Source organism: Triturus cristatus, chromosome 9 (genome assembly GCF_964204655.1).
Source record: "Triturus cristatus chromosome 9, aTriCri1.1, whole genome shotgun sequence".
Taxonomy (NCBI): Eukaryota; Metazoa; Chordata; class Amphibia; order Caudata; family Salamandridae; genus Triturus; species Triturus cristatus.
This window is the reverse complement of record NC_140592.1, coordinates 1,277,817,599-1,277,843,765: the sequence shown is the minus strand read 5'-3', so window position 1 is coordinate 1,277,843,765 and position 26,167 is coordinate 1,277,817,599.

Here is a 26,167-nt window from a genome sequence, read left to right as displayed (position 1 = left end):
TATGAAAAAATAGCATAGCATAACATAACTCAACAACACATAGCATAACAAAACAAAGCAAAGCATTGCATAACAAAACACAACAAAACGTAGCATAGCATAACAAAACATAGCATGGCATAACAAAACATAGCATAGCATAGCAAAACAAAACAGAGCATAACAAAACACAACAAAACATAGCATAGCATCACAAAACATAGCATAACAAAACATAGCATAACAAAACAAAGCATAGCATAACAAAACAGAACAAAACAGCATAGCATAAAACATAGCATAGCATAACAAAACACAACATAGCATAGCATAACAAAATATAGCATTACAAAACATAGCATAACATAACAAAACACAACAAAACGTAGCATAACTAAACACAAAATAGCATAGCATAACAAAACAGAACAAAACAGCATTGCATAACAAAAAATGGCATAACAAAACAAAACATAGCATAGCATAACAAAGCATAGCATAGCATAACAAAACAAAACATAACATAGCATAACAAAACATAGCATAACAAAATACAACAAAACATAGCATAGCATAACTAAACAAAACATAGCATAGCATAAAACATAGCATAACAAAACAAAACATAGCATAACAACGCATAGCATAACAAAACATAGCATAGCATAGCAAAACAAAACATAGCATAACAAAACACAACAAAACATAGCATAGCATCACAAAACATAGCATAGCATACCAAAACATAGCATAACAAAACAAAGCATAGCATAACAAAACACAACAAAACAACATAGCATAACAAAACATAGCATAGCATAACAAAACACAACATAGCATAGCATAACAAAATATAGCATAACAAAACATAGCATAACATAACAAAACAAAACGTAGCATAGCTAAACACAAAATAGCATAGCATAACAAAACACAACAAAACAGCATAGCATAACAAAAAATGGCATAACAAAACAATACATAGCAGAGCATAACAAAGCATAGCATAACAAAACATAACATAGTATAGCATAACATAACATACTATAGCATAACAAAACAAAGCATAGCATAACAAAACATAGCATAGCATAACAAAACAAAGCCTAGCATAGCAAAACACAACCATTGCATAGCATACCATAACTTAACAAAACATAACATAACATAACATAAAAAAACATAGCCTCGCCTAACATAACATAACATAACAAATCATAACATAGTATAGCACAACATAACATAGTATAGCATAGCATAACATAGTATAGCATAACAAAACATAACAAAACATAACATAGCATCACAAAACATAGCATAGCATAACAAAACAAAGCCTAGCAAAACACAACAAAACATAGCATAGTATAACAAAACAGTATAGCATAAAAAACACAACAAAAAATAGCATAACATAACAAAAGTATCAAAACAAAACATAGCATAGCATAACAAAGCATAGCATAACAAAACAAAGCATAGCATAGCATAACAAAACATAGCATAGCATAACAAAACATAGCATAGCATAAGAAAAAATAGCATAGCATAACAAAACTCAACAACACATACCATAACAAAACATAGCAAAACAAAGCAAAGCATTGCATAACAAAACACAACAAAACGTAGCATAGCATAACAAAACATAGCATAGCATAACAAAACATAGCATAGCATAGCAAAACAAAACATAGCATAACAAAACACAACAAAACATAGCATAGCATCACAAAACATAGCATAACAAAACATAGCATAATAAAACAAAGCATGGCATAACAAAACACAACAAAACAGCATAGCATAAAACATAGCATAGCATAACAAAACACAACATAGCATAGCATAACAAAATATAGCATAACATAACATAGCATAACAAAACACAACAAAACGTAGCATAACTAAACACAAAATAGCATAGCATAACAAAACAGAACAAAACAGCATTGCATAACAGAAAATGGCATAACAAAACAAAACATAGCATAACAAAGCATAGCATAACAAAACAAAACATAACATAGCATAACAAAACATAGCATAACAAAATACAACAAAACATAGCATAGCATAACTAAACAAAACATAGCATAGCATAAAACATAGCATAACAAAACAAAACATAGCATAACAACGCATAGCATAACAAAACATAGCATAGCATAGCAAAACAAAACATAGCATAACAAAACACAACAAAACATAGCATAGCATCACAAAACATAGCATAGCATACCAAAACATAGCATAACAAAACAAAGCATAGCATAACAAAACACAACAAAACAGCATAGCATAACAAAACATAGCATAGCATAACAAAACACAACATAGCATAGCATAACAAAATATAGCATAAAAAAACATAGCATAACATAAAACAAAACATAGCATAACTAAACACAAAATAGCATAGCATAACAGAACACAACAAAACAGCATAGCATAACAAAAAATGGCATAACAAAACAATACATAGCATAGCATAACAAAGCATAGCATAACAAAACATAACATAGCATAACAAAACATAGCATAGCATAACAAAAAACAACAAAACACAACAAAACATAGCATAACTAAACAAAACACAGCATAGCATAAAAAAACATAGAATAGGATAGCTTATCAAAACAAAACATAGCATAACAAAGCATAGCATAGCATAACAAAACATAGCATAGCATAACAAAGGATAGCATAGCAAAACATAACAAAGCATAGCATAACACAACACAACAAATCACAGCATAGCATAACAAAACATAGCATAGCAAAACAAACCATAGCATAACAAAACAAAGCATAGTATAACAAAACACAACAAAACATAGCATAGCATCACAAAACATAGCATAGCATAACAAAACAAAGCATAGCATAGCAAAACACAACAAAACATAGCATAGCATAACAAAACATAGCATAGCATAACAAAACATAGCATAGCAAAACATAGCATAGCATAACAAAACACAACAAAACATAGCATAGCATAACAAAACACAACAAAACGTAGCATAGCATAGCTAAACAAAACATAGCTTAGCATAAAAAAATAGAATAGCATAGCATATCAAAACAAAACATAGCATAAAAAAGCATAGCATAGCATAGCATAACAAAACATAGCATAGCAAAACACAACAAAACATAGCATAGCATAAGACAACACAACAAATCACAGCATAGCATAACAAAGCATAGCATAACAAAACATAGCATAGCAAAACAAAACATAGCATAACAAAACAAAGCATAGCATAACAAAAAACAACAAAACATAGCATAGCATCGAAAAACATAGCATAGCATAACAAAACATAGCAAAACATAGCATAGCATAACAAAAAACAACAAAGCATAGCATAGCATAACAAAACACAACAAAACATAGCATAGCATAAAAAACATGGAATAGCATAGCATATCAAAACAAAACATAGGATAGAAAAGCATAGCATAGCATAACAAAACATAGCATAGCATAACAAAACATAGCATAGCATAGCAAAACACAACACAACATAGCATAGCTTAACACAACACAACAAATCACAGCATAGCATAACAAAGCATAGCATAACAAAACGCAACAAAACATAGCATAGCAAAACAAAACATAGTATAACAAAACAAAGCATAGCATAACAAAACACAACAAAACATAGCATAGCATCACAAAACATAGCATAGCATAACAAAACACAGCATAGCATAGAATAACAAAAAATAACATAACAAAAGAAAACATAGCATAACAAAGCATAGCATAACAAAACACAACAAAACGTAGCATAGCATAACTAAACAAAACATAGCATAGCATAACAAAACAAAACATAGCATAGCATAACAAAACATAGCATAACGACGCATAGCATAACAAAACATAGCATAACAAAACATAGCATAACAAAACACAACAAAACATAGCATAGCATAACAAAACATAGCATAGCATAACAAAGCATAGCTAAACAAAACATAGCATAACAAAACATAGCATAACAAAACATAGCATAGCATAACAGAACATAACAAAACATAGCAAAGCATAGCATAGCAAAACAAAACATAGCATAACAAAGCATAGCAGAACAAAACACAACAAAACATAGCATAGCATAACAGAACATAACAAAACATAGCAAAGCATAGCATATGAAAACAAAACATAGCATAACAAAGCATAGCATAACAAAACACAACAAAACATAGCATAGCATAACAAAACATAGCATAGCCTAACAAAACATAACATAGCATAACAAAACAAAGCATAGCATAGCAAAACACAACAAAACATAGCATAACAAAACAAAACATAGCATAACAAAAAATAGCATAGCATAACAAAACAAAGCATAGCATAACAAAACATAGCATAGCATACACAAAACATAGCATAGCATAACAAAACATAGCATAGCATAGCATAACATAACATAAGAAAACATAGCATTAACTTTGATAAACTCATAGTAGCTGGCTAGCTAGCTTTAACGGGCAGTGAGTGTAAGCAACTCCGTAAACCCAGAAGCAGTCACTCGGTCACCTTTGCTCCTGTATTGCAGTGGCTTCGTTTATTAAACAGTGTCCATATTTATACTGTTAGCACTTTACTTGTGCAAATTTCAGGGCTCACAAAACTTTGATGAATCGAAATTCACAACAGAGGCTGTTAAGTTCGTGCTATATAGAACCATAAGGATAAATAAAAAACATTGCCATTTACAATGTGAATAGCTCCAACAAACACAAGACCTTTTTCAAAGTACAAAACATTGCCATTTACAATACCAATAGCTCCAGCTCCAAGAAATGCGAGACCTATTGCATTTCCAATGCTTGTTACTCTTGGCGCCCGTCGGCAACGCTCCGATTCCTTGATCGGCTTCACCATTTTTCTCTTCAGCCTTACCTTTGGCCGCCAGCCTCTGCCTGAATGCGAAGGCCCACCATCAGAGGCCCCTGCCCAAGTCTTGCACCCACCAGTACCCAGGGTGCACCCAGCCCCACCTACTTTCTATTTTCACCCTCTTTATCGAGACCATTTCCCTCTGTCACCACCTGTACTTTGACCCAGCGCACACTCCGATGCGCCCCATCCTGCTGTATACTTCGTCCCCCGCTATCCAGCGGCTCCTGGGACCCCCGGCATCCCCAGGTACTCCGCCCCCTCCCGGGATCCAGCATTCTCCATCCCGCTTTCACTACTGTCCCCTTTTCTCCCCCCTGCCACACGGTACTTGCGCTTATTCGCATTCTTCTTTCCCACAGATTTAGCGCACACCGGCCCTTACCAAGGCGGCCCGTGCAGACCGGACTACCACCCTGCACTATCGCTTTAATCAACCAGGAACCTATACGCATGGTACCTACGTGTACTAGATTCCTATGTTACTACCTAGTCTTCATCTAGTACAGCAATTGTGGGAGGGCCAGCTTTGATTACAGAATGGGGCTGTATATTGTAATTACAAGGCTTCTCACCTCCTAGTCAGACTTACTCCATGCCAACACCATTGGTGGTCTCGGCACCATGACGCACCCTGCAGCTTCACAATTCATTTTTCTTGTGTCATATTGGTTTTATTCGCTTGCATCACCAGAGGGACTCCATCATTCCCAGCTCCTCACACTTGACACCCTCTCCTCATCAGGCACTGGTGGTCTACAACAACTTTTTAAAAACTGTATTTATGTTTTTTAATTGCGCAATTTTGATGTTGGGAGCTCAATGGATGTTATTACACTTACTTAGATTTTGAGTACTATGGTGCATTGTTTGATTATGTGGCATCATGATGTTTTAATAGCACACTGATTCTACTACTCTCTACTCCCCAGTCCCTTCCCCCCCTCGCTCTCGCTCACTGACACCTCTACAAGGTATCATTGCTTTTTTTATCACGATCCCCCCTTCCCTCATCCAGCACATCCTCCCCTCCACATCACTGTTCTGTTTCCATACTCACCTCTGTGTCACGATAACCATGTAATATACACGTGCACATGCTTATTGGTGCATATTCTCATGTGGTTTATAACTTACAGCCCTGAAGAAGTTCATTCTCATGAATGAAACGCGTTGGCTGGCAATTTTTTGAAAAAAAAGAATCATTCAAGACTTTTACCATCACAAGACTCATTGACTAATTGAATTGACAACCACTTGTCTCAATAACGAGCGGTGCATCACTCCACAAATCTGACTAACTAACTAAAAACTACTAAAGGTACCCTAGGTACATATAATACAAGCTTTAGAATACAGCAAGTTCTACTTAACTTAGAGTTGTGTGTTAAGGGATAGCACACCCTTTCTACAACTCAAGAGAGTTTAGAAGGCCACACTAGAGTAGGTAGTGCAATACACCACACCACACTAGTAATGCCTTCAAGGCCAGGAACCAGTAGGTCCTTGCCAGAAGCCAATGGACTTCAAGATTCCCAGTATGATAGTCTCCCATTCATGGAACTGAGAGCATTAAGTACAACTAGGAAACTGAAGACAGGCTAAAGTCCAACCACCCAGCATCTCGTAGAGGAAATCAGGCTGGATGACCTTAGCAGATCTTTAGGCTCTGAAGGGGTAGGCAGAGTGGGTGGGACAGCACCTGAGGAAAGGCCTAGGGGTGTAAATCCCCATGACCTGACCTCTGAGGCTGGCCAGGCAGATGACAATGATCTGGACCTGGAAAATCCAGCTCCCCTAGATAGTGATGGATAGGACCATAATGGACCCCTCTTTGTCCCTCCCGGGAGAGTTGGTGGTGGGCCAAGAAGGTCAAGATCTCCCTCAGTGGAGTCTAACCATTCTAACTCATCTGTAGGGACCTCAATCTCCTCTCATAGGAGGGAAACTTCTCATGAGAAAAGGGAGAAACTGCTTAAGTAGGTAGGTAGCCCTAGATAAGGAGGCCCTAGAGCTCTACAGAGCTAGAAAGAAAGTTGAGACTAGAGTCCCATGGTGGCAGCAACATCCTTAGAGATAGGGAGAGGTCTCATGACCATAGAAACCTGAATAAGATTGTCCCTCCCTACCAGGATGGGGATGACATCCACAAATGGATAACTGCACTGGAAAGGGCCAGTAAAGTACAAAGGGTCCCCCAGGGACAGTGAGCAGCAATCGTATGGCTCTCCTTTGCAGACAAAGGTAGAGATAAAATCCTCACAGTTAGAGAGGAGGAGTCAGATGATTTCAACAGTCTGAAGAGTGCCTTAATTGATGGGTTTGGCCTAACCACTGAACAAAACAGGTTACAGTTCAGGGATACCAAAAAGGCACAGACTCGGGACTAGGTAGACTTTGTAGATTGTGCTACTAAGGCTCTGGAAGGTTGGTTACTTGGCAGTAAAGTGCATGACTATCAAGGATTGTACAATTCGATTATGAGGGAGCAGATCCTTAATAATTGTCAGAATCAGCTGTTGCACCAGTACCTGGTAGACTCAGATCTGACCTCTCCCCAAGAATTGGGAAAGAAGGTAGACAAGTGGGTCAGAACCAGGGTGAGGCAGAAGGTACAAAACCAAAGTGGTGAACCCAAGAAGCAAGATTCTAAAAGCTCTGATAAGGGTGGGGAGAAGAGTAAAGACCAGAAGTCTTCACAAGGCCCCAAAAAATCTTCTTCAGGTGGGGATTCACAGTCTAACAAGTGAAAAGGCCAAAAGAAACCTTGGTGCAAAATCTGTAAACAGAAACCTCACTGGACCAGTGACTGCACCAAGTCCAAAGAATCTACTCCACCCACCATTGCCCCTAAGGCAACTGTTCCCCCTAGTACTGCTACAATAGGTGGTGGCAATGTCCAGAATAAGGGTGTAGTAGGGTTGACCCTGGGTTCTGAGATGGACTCTGGCCTAGTCGGAGTTCCAACTCAGGCTGTTCTTGTCTGTGATGGGGGCATGGATGTGTCCCCCTTTGTGACTCCCAGTAATCTGGGCAAATACTGACAACAGCCTTTAATAAATGTAGTAGAGGCTTGGGCATTCAGGGACACAGGAGCAAGTGTTACAATGGTGACAAAAGATCTTGTGGATCCTGGACATATTATTCTTGGTGAAATGTACCAAGCAACCAATGCTAGCAATGTCAGAACAGACCATTTTCTGGCAGTTGTTAACTTCTCCTGAGGAGAAGTAACTGGCCTTAAGAAGGTTGTGGTAAGTGCAGACCTACCAGTACAGTGCTTGCTTGGCAATGATCTAGAATCTTCAGCTTGGGCTGAAGTGGAGCTCAGGACACATGCAGAAATGTTAGGGATCCCTGCTCATGTCTGTCTTTGCTGTGACTAGGTCACAGGCCAAAATGTCTAAAGCTGGACAGGCCCTGGATTCTGGAATATTGGACCAGGTGCCTCACAAGAGGAGGAGCAGTAGGGTTAAGGCAGTGCCTTACCACCTGACTTAGAATGCTGGTCAGTCTCCTTAGGGAGATGATCTTGAGCCTGAAGAAGGAGCTGTCCCAGAGGAGCGTGAACCTGACCAGGATGAGTTCTTGGGTACAGGGGTCCCTTCCAGGTCTGATCTGAGCCAGGAGCAGAAACCCTGCCCCTCTCTTGAAACCCTCAGAAAGCAAGCTGCTAAAGAAGCTGCTGGGAATGTTAGTGGCACCTATAAAGTTTATTGGGATGATGGACTCCTTTATTCAGAGTGTGGAGATCCCAAGCCTGGTGCATCCAGGAGGTTGGTTATACCTCTGAAGTTTAGTGGTTTCCTATTGACACTAGACCGTGATATTCCCCTAGCAGCACACCTGGGCCAGAACAAGACTTGGGACAGAATTGTTCCTCACTTTCACTGGCCCCAACAAGTCTGAAGACACTAAGGAGTTTTGTTGCTCCTGTGTGACCTGCCAAGCCAGTGGCAAGGCAGGTGGAACTACAAAGGCCCCCCTGATACCACTACATGTGGTGGGGGTCTCCCGTTGAAAGGGTAGGGATTGACATTGTTGGTCCCATGGATCCTCAAACGGCATCTGGGCACAGGTTTATACTGGTGGTGGTGGACCATGCCACCAGGTACCCAGAAGCAATTCCCCTAAGGACCACTACAGCACCTGTGGTGGCAAGGGCTCTCCTGAGTTTATTCTCAAGAGTAGGCTTTCCTAAGGAGGTAGTATCTGACAGGGGTGCACACTTCATGTCTAGTTACTTGACTGCTATGTGAAAGGAGTATGGAGTAAACTACAAGTTCACCACACCGTATCCCCCACAATGCAATGGTTTAGTTGAAAGGTTCAACAAAACCTTAAAGGGCATGATTAAAGGACTCCCAGAAAAGCTTAGGTGAAGATGGAACATACTCTTGCCCTGCCTTTTATTTGCATACATGGAGGTGCCTCAAAATGGGGTTGGTGACAGCCCTTTTGAACTTTTGTTTGGTCACCCTGTCAGGGGTCCATTGGACCCGATTCACAGAAATAACTTAAGACAAAATCCTAAACTTACTACCATTTTCGTATTCAGAGAAGGCACTTACTCATTTTGGTATTCACAGAAGACACTTACTCACTTCGGTATTCACAGAAGTTAGGAGTCCTAACTTTAGGACTCCTAAATGCCTTCTGTGAATACTGAAAGTCTTAAAATTAGGATTTTTCTCAGTTTAGGAGTCCTAAAGTTAGGACTCCTAAGTTTACTACTACTAAACTGAGAAAAATCCTAAGTTTAAGGCTTTTGTTATTCACAGAAGGCCTTTAGGAGTCCTAAAGTTAGGACTCCTAAATTTACTACTACTAAATTGAGAAAAATCCTAATTTTAAGACTTTTGGTATTCACAGAAGGCATTTAGGAGTCCTAAAGTTAGGAGTCCTAACTATACTACTACTAAACTGAGAAAAATCCTAATTTTAAGGCTTTCGGTATTCACAGAAGGCATTTAGGAGTCCTAAAGTTAGGAGTTCCAACTTTACTACTACTAAATTGAGAAAAATCCTAATTTTAAGACTTTCGGTATTCACAGAAGGCATTTAGGAGTCCTAAAGTTAGGAGTCCTAACTATACTACTACTAAACTGAGAAAAATCCTAATTTTAAGACTTTCGGTATTCACAGAAGGCATTTAGGAGTCCTAAAGTTAGGACTCCTAACTTCTGTGAATACCGAAATGGTAGTAAGTTTAGGATTTTGTCTTAAGTTAGTTCTGTGAATCGGGCCCATTGTGTCTGGTTGCGAGAAATGCCCATGCGCGGGCGTCCGCGCATGCGCATTTGTGAAAAGAAGTTGCCGTCAACGAGGAACAGGGACGCCGCACTGCAGGTAAGGCATTTTATCTTATTTTTTATCATAGTTTAACTTATTTTAAAAGGAGGGCGGGTGGGCGGCCACACTACGCGATGCTCCACGTAGCCCCACTACGCCCACTACGCCCAGGGTTAGTCACTAGGACTGATGCCCATCCCATCCCCAAGATAGATGAGCTAATAGATACTTTGGCCTCAGCCAAGTTTCTAAGCACATTTGACCTGACAGCTGGCTACTGGCAGATCAGACTAGCTAATGATGCAAAGACAGCATTTTCTACCCCTAGTGGGCACTATCAATTTGTGGTAATGCCCTTTGGTTTGAAGAATGCACCTGCCACTTTCCAAAGGTTGGTGAATCAAGTATTTACAGGCCCGGAAGACTATAGTGCAGCATATCTAGATTATTTTGCTGTCTTTAGCTCCACCTGGGAGGATCACCTGGTCCACCTGAGGAATGTTTAGGAGGCCCTGCAAAAAGCTGGCCTAACTATCAAGTCTACTAAGTGCCAGATAGGGCAGAGTCAGGTTGTGTACCTGGGCCACCTTGTAGGTGGAGGCCAGGTTCAACCATTGCAGAGCAAAATCCAGACCATAATGGACTGGGTTGCTCCCACTACCCAGACTCATGTGAGAGCCTTCTTGGGCCTGACTGGGTACAATAGAAGATTTGTCAAGGGGTATGGATCAATAGTGACCCCCCTGATTGGCTTAACCTCTAAGAAAATGGCCAAAAAGGTACAGTGGACAGCTAGCTGTCAAAAGTCATTTGATGACCTGAATCAGGCCATGTGCACTGCTCCCATTCTGCAAAGTCCTGACTACTCCAAAAAGTTAATTGTCCAAACAGATGCATCTGAGTTGGGGGTAGGGGCTGTGTTATCACAGTTGAATGATGAAGGTCAGGATCAACCAGTAGCTTTCATAAGCAGAAGGTTGACCCCCAGAGAGAAACGTCGGTCAGCCACTGCGAGGGAGGCCTTTGCTGTGGTTTGGGCTCTGAAGAAGTTGAGGCCATACTTATTTGGTAATCACTTCATTGTTCAGACAGACCATAAGCCCCTCTTATGGCTAAAACAGATGAAGGGTGAAAATCCCAAATTGCTCAGGTGGTCCATTTCCCTACAGGGGATGGACTATACAGTGGAACATAGACCTGGGAGTAACCATGCCAATGCAGAAGGACTCTCCAGATATTTCCACTTAGAACATGAAGACTCAACTGGTCAAGGTTAGTTTAATGTCCCTGCATTTGGGGGGCTGGGTTGTGTAGGAGAGTAGGATCTGCTTCACATGTTTACCCTCACTTTTTGCTGGTGTTTCACTGTTTTTCGACTTTAGTCTGGCTGGGACCCTACTATTCAGGGCCCCAGCCTAGCTGTTTCCTCTCTAAAATGATTCCATGTACGTTAGGTACATTGCAGATTGGATCTGAGGTGCCCTTGTAAGCCCCTAGTATATGGTTTACTATGTACCCAGAGCATAGGTACCCCAGAGGCCTACCAGGGGCTGAAGCATGTATTATGCTACCCCTGGAAAGCCACCCAAAATTACACCACAGGTCTTCTACTGCAACCTGGGTAAGATGGTGCATGCACCCCTTACTGTGATATAGGTTACGTATATCACTATATATTTATATACACACATATAATCCTATGGCAGGCCTCATCAATCCTTAAGGCAGAGTGCTTGGTTCTTATGTGAGAGGGTGCCCCTGCATGAGCAGAGCCCCTCTGCAGCGTTCGGAGACCCTTCACTGATGCTGTTTGTAGTGCAGCCTGACAATATATTCTTAAGTGGATTATAATCAAACGGTAAATGCTAACTTTGGACTGGCTGCACGGAACTATGTCGTGTTTGGTGTCAAACACCTTGGAATCATACCCCCACACCAGTAACTGGTTTGGGAGTATGATCCCACCCTTCTAGAGGGAGAGACATGACAGCACTGGTATACCTGGTAGAAATTTAATAGATCCCTTGCATCACAAAATGGATGCTGCAGCCACAGACACGGGTCTGGCCTCCTGCTGCTGACTGAAACTCCGGCAGGGGAGGCCTGGACAATAGGTTTCCTGTCACAGGGAGGTGCAACCACCTCCCAGACAGGATTATGTGTATTGAGGCTGGGTGGGAGCACTCTCTGAGTGCTTTGAAGTCATGCACTGGGGGCACATTTGGTGTCCCTGTGCATAGTCCAGCTCAAACCGGTTCAGGGGCTTCCAGCCCATGCTCTGGCGTGAAACTGGACAAAGGAAATGGGTTTTGCCACCACTCCTTCCAAACCCTCCTATCGGTGGGTCCCCAGAGTATGTCCAACCCCCTACCTTTGTATAAGTACGGGACCCCTGTCCTTAGGACTTTAGATTACCCTGGACGAAACTCTGATGCTGAATCCTGGACCTTCGACGCTCTGCTCAAGACCAGTGGACTGAAGAAATCTCCCTTGGGGTCAAGGAGTGACTCCCTGCTTGGAAGGCACCAACGAAGCAATTTGCCAGTGTGCATTATCGAAGGTCCTGCCAGACTCCGAAGTATTTGCAGCCCAGGAAGAGGATTTACAGACATCTCAGAGGCCAACCAGCGTCCCCAGCAAAGCTGAGACCCACAGCCCTTGTGAGTAGCGTGGAACCGGAACTCCTGGTCACCGTGCATTTCTGCAAGTGCATTGACTTCCTGATGCCTCTTGAAGTTGTGCTTGGGCTGACTTGTATCCCCCACCTCGAGCACTAAATCCACCGAAGATTGTCAGCCTGGTCATTCCGAGTGACCCGTGGGCCGCCATTTTGTGTTTTGTCTCGAGGTCCCTTTGCGACCACTGATCTGTCGACTTATGGATCCCTGAGGGGGTAACTTTGCATTTCCTTGGGCTTTCCTGGTTGCTCCAGAAGTGCCCTGACTCCCAACCAAATGGTGAGTCCCCCAGACTTTGCTGGTCTGCACGGAAGCATCTTTCTCGTTTCTGGGTTGCTGTTGCCAAGGCTTGTTGTGTCCAATCTGGGCACCGATGCTGCCGCACTCAACATCCTTTGTGGTACAGCTTAAATCCAGCTCCTGGTTGTCCTCGACACCTCCTGGTCCTCGTGGCTGAAGAGTCAAGCTTCACCTCTTTCACCTGAAATCACCCGACATCGGCGGGCATCTGTTCATCGCCTTCCTGGTCACTGGCTAGTGACCCATACTCTGTCCCCTCTGCTTTCAGGTTCTTCTCATCTTAGATCCAGGCTTGGATCTCTTCGGACACTCTGCATCTTCACAGCAGCTGCACTTCTTCCCCAGCTCCCAATGAAATTGACGACGCTGCCCGACACCAAAAGACACCTATGCACCCGGCTCCCCTGGGTGAGGTAACACGAGTACTCCGGTGCTCCCGTGGGTGCTAGCCCTAGAACTTCCTAAGTCCAAAAGGGTTTGGTCTTGACTCATTTCTAAGTGTCCCTAATCTTTAAAATTTAAACCCGACTTTCCCCATAGAAGCTAACGGGAGCTCGCGGCTGTGTTCTCACACTGCACACGGCCCCCGTGGGTCCCCTGTGTCACTACCTTGGGTGGTTCCTTGGGGTCCCAGCGATTCTACAGGCTCTAGGCCTTGTGTCTAGTTAAGTCGTGGTTCTTAAACCACTATTTTAGTGTATGGTTCGGCTCGCCCCTGGGGCCTGACGTGTATTTGTGCTATTTTACTGTGATTATTGTTAATGTTAATGAGATTTATAAAAGCGCACAAATACCCAAAGGTGTCTTGGCGCTGGGGACTTCAAACAGCAAGCTCTGTGCCTAACACTGGAAGAGCCAGGTTTTTAATCTCTTTCTGAAGCCAGTCAAGGAGCTGGCATTCCTGAGTTCCAATGGAAGAGAGTTCCAAAGTTTTGATGTGCCGTAATGAAAACTACGGCCACCCCAATGTGCAGTGCGGATTCTAGGCACCAGCAGCAGTCCTGCCCCCATCGATCGAAGATGTCTGTTCAGTTGGTACCATGCAAAGAGATTCTGAAGAAAAGTGGGGCCTGTATGGTGCACAGCTTTGTAGACAATACACAATGCCTTGAATTTGATACGCTGAAGCACCGGAAGCCAGTGCAATTTGCGGATTTCATTAGAAACCAAACTATGCCTGAAATATTGAGCAATAAGCGTGCCGCAGAATTTTGAATCATCTGAAGCTTCTTCAGGCACTGCTTCTGGGCATTGAGATATAGCCCATTACAGTAGTCTAATCTGGATTGGATAAGAAACGTGACTACTGTTTTCCTGGTGTTTGCCGGAATATACGGAAATATTTTCCTTATTTTCTTTATAAGAAATTATGATGCAGAAACAACAGCATTAGTCTGTTGGCAGAGTGTTAATCTGTTGTCAATCAGCACACCCAGATTTTTTACTTTCGCCGCTGGTTTGGGTGGTATGCCCATCTCCGCCGGCCACCACAAGTTGCTCCAGGTGGGCTGCAAATTGCCAAAAATCAAGACTTCCGTTTTGTCGGAATTAAGTTTGAGGCAGTGTGCAGTCATCCATTTATTAATAGTACTCATGCAGTTTTGAAACTGCAGAGAAGGGGTGTTTTGATGTTTGTGTGCAGCTACCACAATCTGTGTGTCATCAGTGTATGTGGTCAAACTAAATCCGAATTCCTGGATTAATGGGGCCAGTTCAGAGACGTAGATGTTAAACAACGAGGGGCTCAACGAGCTGCCCTGAGGGACGCCACAAGGCAAAACATAAGAGGCCGAATTGAAGCCGTCAATAGACTGTAGATTTCTGATCCTTTAAGAAGGAGGACAGCAACGCCAGAGCCACTTTACCCACTCCCAGATTCTCCAGTCGCTTTTGCAAAAGGGTATGATCAACCGTATCAAAACCGATACACAGCTCTGAGAGTACAACGTACTCCTCTGCACTGAAACCAATACACAGCTCTGAGATTACACCGTACTCCTCTGCACCGAAATCGATACACAGCTCTGAGAGTACACAGTACTCCTCTGTGCCGAAACCGATACACAGCTGAGAGTACACAGTACTCCCATGCACTGAAACCAATACACAGCTCTGAGAGTACACCATACTCCTTTGCACCGAAACTGATCCACAGCTCTGACAGTATACCGTACTGCACTGCACCAAAACCGATACACAGCTCTGAGAGTACACCGTACTCCTCTGCACCAAAACTGATACACAGCTCTGAGAGTACATGTACTCCTCAAAACCAAAACAGATACACAGCTCTTAGAGTACACCATACTCCTCTGCATCAAAACTAATACACAGCTCTGAGAGTACACTGCAGTCCTCTGCGCCAAACCCGATACACAGCTCTGAGAGTACACCGTACTCCTCTGCACCAAAACCGATACACAGCTCTGAGTGTACACCATACTCCTTTGCACCAAAACCGATGCACAGCTCTGACAGTATACCGTACTGCACTGCACCAAAACTTAAACACAGCTCTGAGAGTCCATGTACTCCTCAACACCAAAATCGATACACAGTTCTTAGAGTACACCGTACTCCTCTGAGCCAAACCCGATACACAGCTCTGAGAGTACACAGCACTCCACTGCATCAAAACCGATAAACAGCTCTGTGAGTACATAGTACTCCTCTGCAACGAAACTGAAACACAGCTCTGAGAGTACATGCACTCCTTAATGCCGAAATGGATACACAGCTGTGAGAGTACACCGTACTCCTCAGGGCCGAATCTGATAGACAGCTCTGAGAGTACACCGTACTCCTCCGTGTCGAAACCGATACACAACTCTGAGAGTACACAGTACTTCTCAGGGTCGAAACTGATACACAGTGGTGAGAGTACACCGTACTCCTCCGTGTCGAAACCGATACACAGCTCTGAGAGTACACCGTACTCCTCGGGGCCAAAACTAATACACAGCTCTGAAAGTACACTATACTCCTCAGGGCCAAATCTGATAGACAGCTCTAAGAGTACTCAGTACTCCTCTGCACCGAAAATGATACACAGCTCAGAGAGTACATGTACTCCTTAATGCCGAAATGGATGCACAGCTGTGAGAGTACACCGTACTCCTCAGGGCCAAACCCGATACACAGCTCTGACAGCACACAGTACTCCTCTGCACCGAAACTAATACACAGCTCTGAGAGTACATGTACTCCTTAATGCCTAAATGGATACACAGCTGTGAGAGTACACCGTACTCCTCAGGGCCAAAACTGATACACAGCTCTGAGAGTACACCGTACTCCTCCGTGTCGACACCGACACACAGCTCTGAGAGTACACCGTACTCCTTTGTGTCGAAACCGATACACAGCTCTGAGAGTACACCGTACTCCTCAGGGCCAAAACTGATACACAGCTCTGAGAGTACACCATACTCCTCCGTGTCGACACCGACACACAGCTCTGAGAGTACACCGTACTCCTTTGTGTCGAAACCGATACACAGCTCTGAGAGGACACCGTACTCCTCAGGGCCAAAACTGATACACAGCTGTGAGAGTACACTGTACTCCTCCGTGTCGAAACCGATACAAAGCTCTGAGAGTACACCAAACTCCTCAGAGCCGAAACTGATACACAGCTCTGAGAGTACACCCTACTCCTCCGGGCCGAAACTGATACACAGCTCTTAGAGTACACTGTACTCCTTTGCGCCAAACCCAATACACAGCTCTTAGAGAACACAGTATTCCTCTGCACCAAACCCGATACACAGCTCTGAGAGTACACCGTACTCCTCTGCGCCAAACCCGATACACAGCTCTCAGAGTACACAGCACTCCACTGCACCAAAACTGATACACGGCTCTGAGAGTAAACCGTACACCTCTACACTGTGAGAAGTTGGCCTGCCATAAGCTGTCCACTAATTATAGTGGCCACCTTGCACCAATCCAAACAACCCTTATTGATAATAGGTTTAAAGACAACTGTAGGAGAGTAGGATCTGCTTCACATGGGTACCCCCACTTTTTGCTGGTGTTTCACTGTTTTTCGACCTTCGTCTGGCTGTGGCCCTGCTAATCAGGACCCCAGCCTAGCTGCTACCTCTCTAAAATGGTTTCCATGTACATTTGGTACATTTCTAATTGGATTCTGGAGAGCCTTATAAGCTCCTAGTATATGGTATACTATGTACCTAGGGCATAGGTTCCTCATAGGCCTACCAAGGGCTAAAGCATGTATTATGCCACCCCTAGGAAGCACTCCACAATGACACCACAGGTCTGCTATGCAGCCTGGGTAAGGTGGTGCTTGCACCCCTTACTGTGGTATAGGCTACCTATATCACTAACATTGCACACATATATAAAACATATAAGTCACTCCTATGGCAGGTCTTAACAATCCTGAATGTAGAGTGCTTGGTTTTTATGTGAGAGGGTGCCCCTGCCTGAGCAGAGCCCCTCTGCAGCGTTCGGAGTACCTCCTCTAATGCTGTTTGTGATGCAGCCTGACCATATAAGCAGGGGAGTCACTCCTTGACCCCAAGGGAGATTTCTTCACTCTTCTAAGCAAAGAAGAACATCGAAGGTCCAAGATATTTATTGCAGAGTTTCGTCCAGGTTAATCTAAAGTCGCAAGGACTGGGTTCCCATACTTATACAAAGATTGGGGGTTGGACATAATTTAGGGACCCACCTATGGGAGGGTTTGGAAAGAGGGGTGGTTACACCCATTTCCTTTGTCCAGTTTCGCACCAGAGCAGGGGCAGGTAGCCCCTGTAACCGATTTGAACTGGACTATGCACAGAGACACCAAGTGTGCCCCCAGTGCAGGACTTCAAAGTACCAGAGAGTGCTCCAGCCCAGCCCCAATACACATCTGCCTGTCTGGGGAGGTAGTCACACCTCCCTTCGACAGGAAACCTATTGTCCAGGCCTCCCCTGCCGGAGTTTCGGTCAGCAGCAGGAGGCCAGACCCGTGTCTGTGGCAGAGGCATCCATTTTGTGATGCCAGGGCTCAGGAAAGTCCTACCGGGTTTAGCCAGTGTGAACATGTCTCTCCCTCTAGAAGGGTGGAATGCTACCCCCACCACCAGAACTGGCGGGGGTAGTATTTCAAAGCGTTTAACACCAAACACTACATGTTTCCGTGCAGCCATCCCAAGGTTAGTATTTACCGCAAGTTTATAATGCACTTAAGAGTATCTGGTCAGACTGCACTACAAACAGCATCAGAGGATGTACTCCAAATGCTGCAGAGGGGCTCTGCTCATGCAGGGGCACCCTCTCACATAAAAACCAAGCACTCTGCCTTCAGGATTGTTAAGGCCTGCCATAAGAGTGACTTATAGGTTTTATATGTGTGTGCAATGGTAGTGATATAGGTAGCCTATACCACAGTAAGGGGTACAAGCACCACCTTACCCAGGCAGCAGTAGCAGACCTGCTGTGCCATTTTTAAGTGCTTCCCAGGGGTGCCATATTACATGCTTCAGCCCCTGGTAGGCCTCTGAGTTACCAATGCCCTAGGTACATAGTATACCATTTACTAGGGGCTTATAAGGCACTCCAGAATCCAATTAGAAATGTACCTAATGTACATGGAAACCATTTTAGAGAGGAAGCAGCTAGGCTGGGGTCCTGATTAGCAGGGCCACAGCCAGACTAAGGTAGAAAAACAGTGAAACACCAACAGTGAGGGTACCCATGTGAAGCAGATCCTACTCTCCTACACAACCACCCCCCCCCCCCAAACGCAGGGACATTAAACTAACCTGGACCAGTTGAGTCTTCATGTTCTAATTGGAAATACCAAGAGCGTCCATCTGCATTGGCATGGTTACTCCCAGGTCTATGTTCCATTGTAAAGTCCATCCCCTGTAGGGAAATGGACCACCTAAGCAGTTTGGGGTTTTCACCCTTCATTTGTTTTAGCCATAAGAGGGGCTTATGGTCTGTCTGAACAAGGAAGTGAGTACTCAACACGTATGGCCTCAACGTCTTCAGGGCCCAAACCATAGCAAAGGCCTCCCTCCCAATGGCTGACCAACATTTCTCTCTAGGGGTCAGCCTTCTGCTTATGAAAGCTACTGGGTGATCCTGACCTTCATCATTCAATTGTGACAGTACAGCCCCTACCCCCAATTCAGATGCATCTGTTTGGACAATGAACTTTTTGGAGTAGTCAGGACTCTGCAGAATGGGAGCAGTGCACATGGCCTGCTTCAGGTCATCAAATGCCTTTTGACAGCTAGCTGTCCACTGAACATTTTTAGGCATCTTTTTAGAACTTAAGTCATTCAGGGGGGTCACTATTGATCCATACCCCTTGACAAATCTCCTATAATACCCAGTCAGGCCTAAGAAGGCTCTCACCTGAGTCTGGGTAGTTAGAGCAGTCCATTCCATGATGGTCTGGATTTTGCTCTGTAGTGGTTGAACCTAGCCTCCACCTACAAGGTGGTCCAGGTACACAACCTGACTCTGTCCTATCTGGCACTTAGTAGCCTTGATAGTTAGGCCTGATTTTTGCAGGGCTTCCAAAAAAATCCTCAGGTGGACCAGGTGATCCTCCCAGGTGGAGCTAAAGACAGCAATATCATCTAGATATGCTGCACTATAGTCTTCCAGGCCTGTAAGGACTTGATTCACCAACCTTTTGAAAGTGGCAGGTGCATTCTTCAAACCAAAGGGCATTACCACAGTTTGATAGTGCCCACTAGGGGTAGAAAATGCTGTCTTTGGCTTTGCATCATCAGCTAGTCTGATCTGCCAGTAGCCAGCTGTCAGGTCAAATGTGCTTAGAAACTTGGCTGAGGCCAAAGTGTCTATGTCTATTAGCTCATCTGCCCAGGGGTTGGGATGGGCAGCAGTCCTAGTGACTGCATTGAGACCCCTGTAGTTTACACAAAACCTCATCTCGCTCTTGCCATCTGTGGTGTGAGGTTTAGCTACCAGGACTACTGGACTAGCCCAAGGGCTAACTGAGGGTTCAATAACTCCCAAATCCAACATATTTTGGACTTCTGTCCTTATACAGTCCCTGACATGGTCAGGTTGCCTGTAGAGCTTATTCTTCACAGGCAGACTGTCCCCAGTGTCCACTTCATGAGTGCACCAGGTGGTCTGACTTGGAGTCAGAGAAAACATATGTCTGAACTGTCTGAGAAGCTTTCTGAAGTCAGTTTGTTGCTGGACAGTGAGGCTGCCTGCCAAGGCTACACCATCAACTGACCCATCATCAGGGTTTTGAGAAAGTAGGCCAGGGAGTGGGTAGCTCTCTTCCTCCTGTCCTTCATCAGAAGCCATGAGCAAGCCCATGTCTGCCCTATCAACATATGGTTTTAGTCTGTTGACATGAAGTGCCCTGTGGGGACTCCTAGGGGTTCCAAGGTCTACCAAGTAGGTAACCTCCCCTTTCTGTTCAACAATTGTATGGGGGACACTCCATTTGTCCTGGAGGGCTGCTGGGACCACAGGCTCCAACACCCACACTTTCTGTCATGGCTGGTAGACAGTCAGTACAGCCTTTTGGTCATGCCAGGCTTTTTGTAATTCCTGGCTAGCCTCTAGGTTTTTGGTTGCCTTTTTCATATACTCAGCCATCCTGGAGCAGAGACCAAGTACATAGTCCACTATGTCCTGTTTGGGGGGCTTGAGAGGTAACTCCCATCCTTCCTAAACCAGACACAATGGACCCCTGACAGGGTGACCAAACAAAAGTTCAAAAAGGCTGTAACCAACCCCCTTTTGAGGCACCTCCCTGTATGCAAATAAAAGGCAGGGCAAGAGTATGTCCCATCTTCACCTACGCTTTTCTGGGAGTCCTTTAATCATGCCCTTTAAAGTTTTGTTGAACCTTTCAACTAAACCATTGCATTGTGGGTGATAGGGTGTGGTAAATTTGTAGTTCACTCCACACTCCTTCCACATAGCAGTCATGTAACTAGACATGAAGTTTGCATCCCTGTCAGATACTACCTCCTTAGGAAAGCCTACTCTTGAGAATACACCCAAGAGAGCTCTTGCCACCACGGGTGCTGTAGTGGCCATTAGGGGAATTACTTCTGGGTACCTGGTGGCATGGTCCACCACCACCAGTATAAACCTGTGCCCATATGCTGTTTGAGGATCCATGGGACAAACAATGTCAATCCCTACCCTCTAAATGGGAACCTCCACCACAGGTAGTGGTATCAGGGGGGCCTTTGTGGTTCCACCTGCCTTGCCACTGGCTTGGCAGGTCACATAGGAGCGACAAAACTCCTTAGTGTCTTCAGACATGTGGGGCCAGTGAAAGTGAGGGAAAATTCTGCCCCAAGTCTTGTTCTGGCCCAGGTGTCCTGATAAGGAAATATCATGGGCTAGTGTCAATAGGAAGCCCCTAAACCTCAGAGGTATAACCAACCTCCTGGATGCACCAGGCTTGGGGTCTCTGCACTCTGAATAAAGGAGTCCATCAGCCCAATAAACGTTATGGGTGCCACTAGCATTCCCAGCAGCCTCATCAGCAGCTTGCTTCCTGAGGGGTTCAAGAGAGGGGCAGGTTTTCTGCTGCTGGCTCAGATCAGACCTGGAATGGCCCCCTGTCCCCAAGAACTCAACCTGGTCAGGTTCAAGCTCCTCTGGGACAGTTCCTTCTTCAGGCTCAAGATCATCTCCCTGAGGAGACTGATCAGCATTCTGAGTCATGGGGGAAGGCACTGCCTTAACCCTACTGCTCCTCCTCTTGGGCGGCACCTGGTCCATTATTCCAGAATCGAGGGCCTGTCCAGTTTTAGATATTTTGGCCCGTGACCTAGTCACATCAAAGACATGAGCAGGGATCCCTAACATTTCTGCATTTGTCCTCAGCTCCACTTCAGCCCATGCTGAAGTTTCTAGATCATTGCCAATCAAGCACTGTACTGGTAGGTCTGCACTTACCACAACCTTCTTAAGGCCAGTTACCCCTCCCCAGGAGAAGTTTACAACTGCCAGAGAATGGTCTGTTCTGACATTGCTAGCATTGGACACTTGGTACATTTCACCAAGTATAATCTACCCAGGATCCACAAGATCTTTTGTCATCATTGTGACACTTTCTCCTGTGTCCCTGAATGCCCAAGCCTCTACTCCATTTATTAAAGGCTGTTGTCTGTATTAATCCAGATTACTGGGGCTCACAAAGGGGGACATATCCAGGCCCCCATCACAGACAAGCACAGCCTGTGTTGGAACTCTGACTAGGCCAGAGTCCATCTCAGAACCCAGGGTCAACCCTACTACACCCTTATTCTGAACATTGCCACCACCTATTGTAGCTATACTAGGGGGAACAGTTGCCTTAAGGGCAATGGTGGCTGGAGTAGATTCTTTGGAATTGGCGCAGTCACTGATCAGTGAGTTTTCTGTTTACAGATTTTGCACCAAGGTTTTTTTGGCCTTTTCCCTTTCCTGACTGGGAACCACCCCCTGAAGAAGATTTTTGGGGGCCATGTGAAGACTTCTGGTCTTTACCCTTCTCCTCACCCATATCAGAGATTTTAGGATCTTGCTTCTTGGGTTCACCACCTTGGTTCTGTACCTTTTGCCTCACCCTGGTTCTGACCCACTTGTCTGCCTTCTTTCCCAATTCTTGGGGAGAGGTCAGATCTGAGTCTACCAGGTACTGGTGCAACAGCTGATTCTGACAATTATTAAGGATGTGCTCCCTCATAATCAAATTGTACAATCCTTGATAGTCATGCACTTTACTGCCAAGTAACCAACCTTCCAGCACAATCTACAAAGTCTACCCAGTCTTGATTCTGTGCCTTTTGGGTATCCCTGAACTTTAACCTGTATTGCTCAGTGGTTAGGCCAAACCCATCAATTAAGGCACTCTTCAGACTGTTGTAATCATCTGCCTCTTCCTCTCTAACAGTGAGGAGTTTACTTCTACCTTTGTCTGCAAAGGAGAGCCACAAGATTGCTGCTCACTGCTCCTGGGGGACCCTTTGTACTTTACAGGCCCTTTCCAGTGCAGTTATCCATTTGTGAATGTCATCCCCTCTCTGGTAGGGAGGGGCAATCGTATTCAGGTTTCTATGGTCATAAGACCTTTCCCTATTTCTAGGGATGCTGCTGCCACCATGGGACTCTAGTCCCAACTTTTTTGTAGCTCTGTAGAGCTCTAGGGCCTCCCTATCTAGGGATACCTGCTTTCTTCTGATTTCAAGCTGAGCTTCCTCATACTTAAGAAGTCTCTCCCTGCTCTCCTTAGAGATTTCCCTCCTATGGGAGGAGATTGAGGTCCCTACAGATGAGTTTGAATGGTTAGACTCCACTGAGGGAGATCTTGACCTTCTTGGCCCACCACCAACTCTCCCAGGAGGGACAAAGAGGGGTCCATTATGGTCCTCTCCGTCACTATCTAGGGGAGCTGGATTTTCCAGGTCCAGATCATTGTCACCTGCCAGGCCAGCCTCAGAGGTCAGGTCATGGAGAATTACACCCCTAGGCCTTTCCTTGGGTGCTGTCCCACCCACTTTGCCTAACCCTTCAGATCCTAAAGATCTGCTAAGGTCATCCAGCCTGAGTACCTCTATGAGATGCTGGATCGTTGGACTTTTGCCTGTCTTCAGTTTTCTAGTTTGACATAATGCTCTCAGTTCCATGAATGGGAGTCTATCATACTGGGAATCTTGAAGCCCATTGGCTTCTGGCAAGGACCTACTGGTTCCTGGCCTTGAAGACATTACCAGTGTAGTTTGATGTATTGCACTACTGTTAGAATCCGGGGTCTCTGGTTGGCGCAGGTATGTACTTGCGACAAGCAGGGACCCTTTCCTCTAAGTTAGGGCGTAGGATTACCTCTTTAAAAATAACCCCTGCTCACCCTCTAGGTAACGTGGCGCGAGCAGTCAGGCTAGATTTCCAGAGGGCATTAGGTTAAGCATTCAAGATATCTCACACAATAATCACCACCCCGCCACACAAAGACACAAGGCTGTATTTATATCAAAATAAAGTTCTTTATATAAAAGATTTCTTCAAGCAGGATGTCAAAATACAGTTTTTTCACTTACATAAGGTTCCAGTTACTTTAAATGCTTTTAGGCAGTCCACAGTTCTTAAAATGGCACTTTTCTACTTCAAATATGCTTCTTTGGGGTTCTGTGCGCTTCGTAGCGCCTCCGGTACGCTTCGTACTAAGTTTTGGACGTCTCTTGCCGTTTCTCACGCTTCTCGCGTGAGCACGTGTAATAGGGACGTGAACCGTACGGACCGTACCCTCGTAGGTATGTGTCGTACACGTTCGGTACGCCTCTTCTCAAACCTCACGCCTCTTGCGTGAGCAACGTACTATACTTTCAATGGGGTACGGTTCGTACTCTTCCGGATCGCTTCGTACGGCTGCTACGAGGGTTGCCGAAGCTCACGCTTCACACGTGAACAGCGTAGTGGGTCTAAAGCGCCAGTACGGTCCGAACAAAGCAACGGACGGGTCGTACAAAAGCGCGCTGCACACAGTACCTGAAATTTCTTGAAGGGCAAAGGTCCTGGCGGCTCCAGAAGTCGGTGAGGGGTGTCCCACGTCGCGTTGCTGTCCCTGGAGATCAGAGGATGGCGGTGCTTCGTGGGGCACGTCTAGGCTTCCGAACACGCACCAGAGGTCAGAAGCAGGAGGGAGAACTCGGGGGCAATTTCTTCAGCGCGTCGCGCTGGCGGCTTCACGGGGAGGACACACAGTGCGTCGTAGGTCCTTACAGGGGCTTCCACGGCCAGGGGGGTCGCAGAGGCTCGGCGCTCAGAGCCTAACCAGTCTCTTCTTTGCGGTGCGAGCTACGGCTCGGGGGGCAGACGCTTGCGGTGCTTGGACCAGGTAGACAGGTCTTTGCGGTGCTCGCAGTAGCCCCGGTGGCAGATGTCGCGGTGCTCAGAGGAGGGTCACACAGGTCCTCAGGGGTCAGCGTCACAGGATCGCCTCCAGCAGCTTCTCTTCTTCTTGGGGAAAGGTAGTGCCCACTGTTCCTGGGGCGCAGTTCAGGGGGCAAGTTCACCAGCATGCCCTTGGAGATTGTTCAAAGCACAAGTTGATTCAAAAGTCTTTTCCTTTAGTATTTTCCTCTCCTTCTTGCAGCAAGGCACCCACCACAGGCCAGTCTCACAGGTCAGAGACAGTAGTCCTCCATGCAGCTTTCCCAGGTCCTTCTCTTCAGGCAGAGTTTCTTCTTGGCGCAAACAGGATCTGATTTCTTAGGAGCAGGGCTCCTTCTTTTATAGCATAATTCTTTTGTTCTTTGTAGCCAGGGGGCCTGGGCCTGGCTCAGTCCGGTTTTGGAGCACTTTGTTGTGGTGACTCTGCTCTTTCCTTTCAGCAGCAGGGCAGAGGCATCAGCCGCTCCACAGGAGGCGGAGCCGGCATTGTGGTGGCAGAGCACAGGTCTATTCAGAGTCAAGGTGTACTCCTCCCACCCATCCTGGTGTAATCTCTCTACCCACCACCTGGCAGCCAGCCTGTCTCCTGGAATTCCCCAGCCCTGCTCCTTTACTGTTACTAGGCAGAACACACACACACAGCAGAGGCGGACTGAAATGGCCAGGTCAGTAAATACTAACTTTCTAAAAGTAGTATTTACAAACACAGGATATTAAAATAAACTTTACTAAAAGAAGTATTTTATTATTCTGAGTTCAGGCATACTAAACTTGACTTTCTACCATGCTCTCTGAGTCCACTGGGATTACAGCATGTAGTAATTCCAGCAGCCCATTCTGGCCTATGGAGAGCAGGTAGCCTTCAATAGTGAAAAACGAAAATGGCTGTAATTCACTATTAGGACACGCCACACACATCAGGGCATGTCCTACCTTATACCTACAATGCACCCTGCCCTTGGGCCTACCAGAGGGGTGCTTAATATGTAGTTAAGTGAAGGTTTGGGGACTGGCAAGTAAGTGCACTTGCGCAATCAGCGCGACAGTACCAGACCGCGCGCAGGTTCTGCAGTGGCAGACCCTAGACACA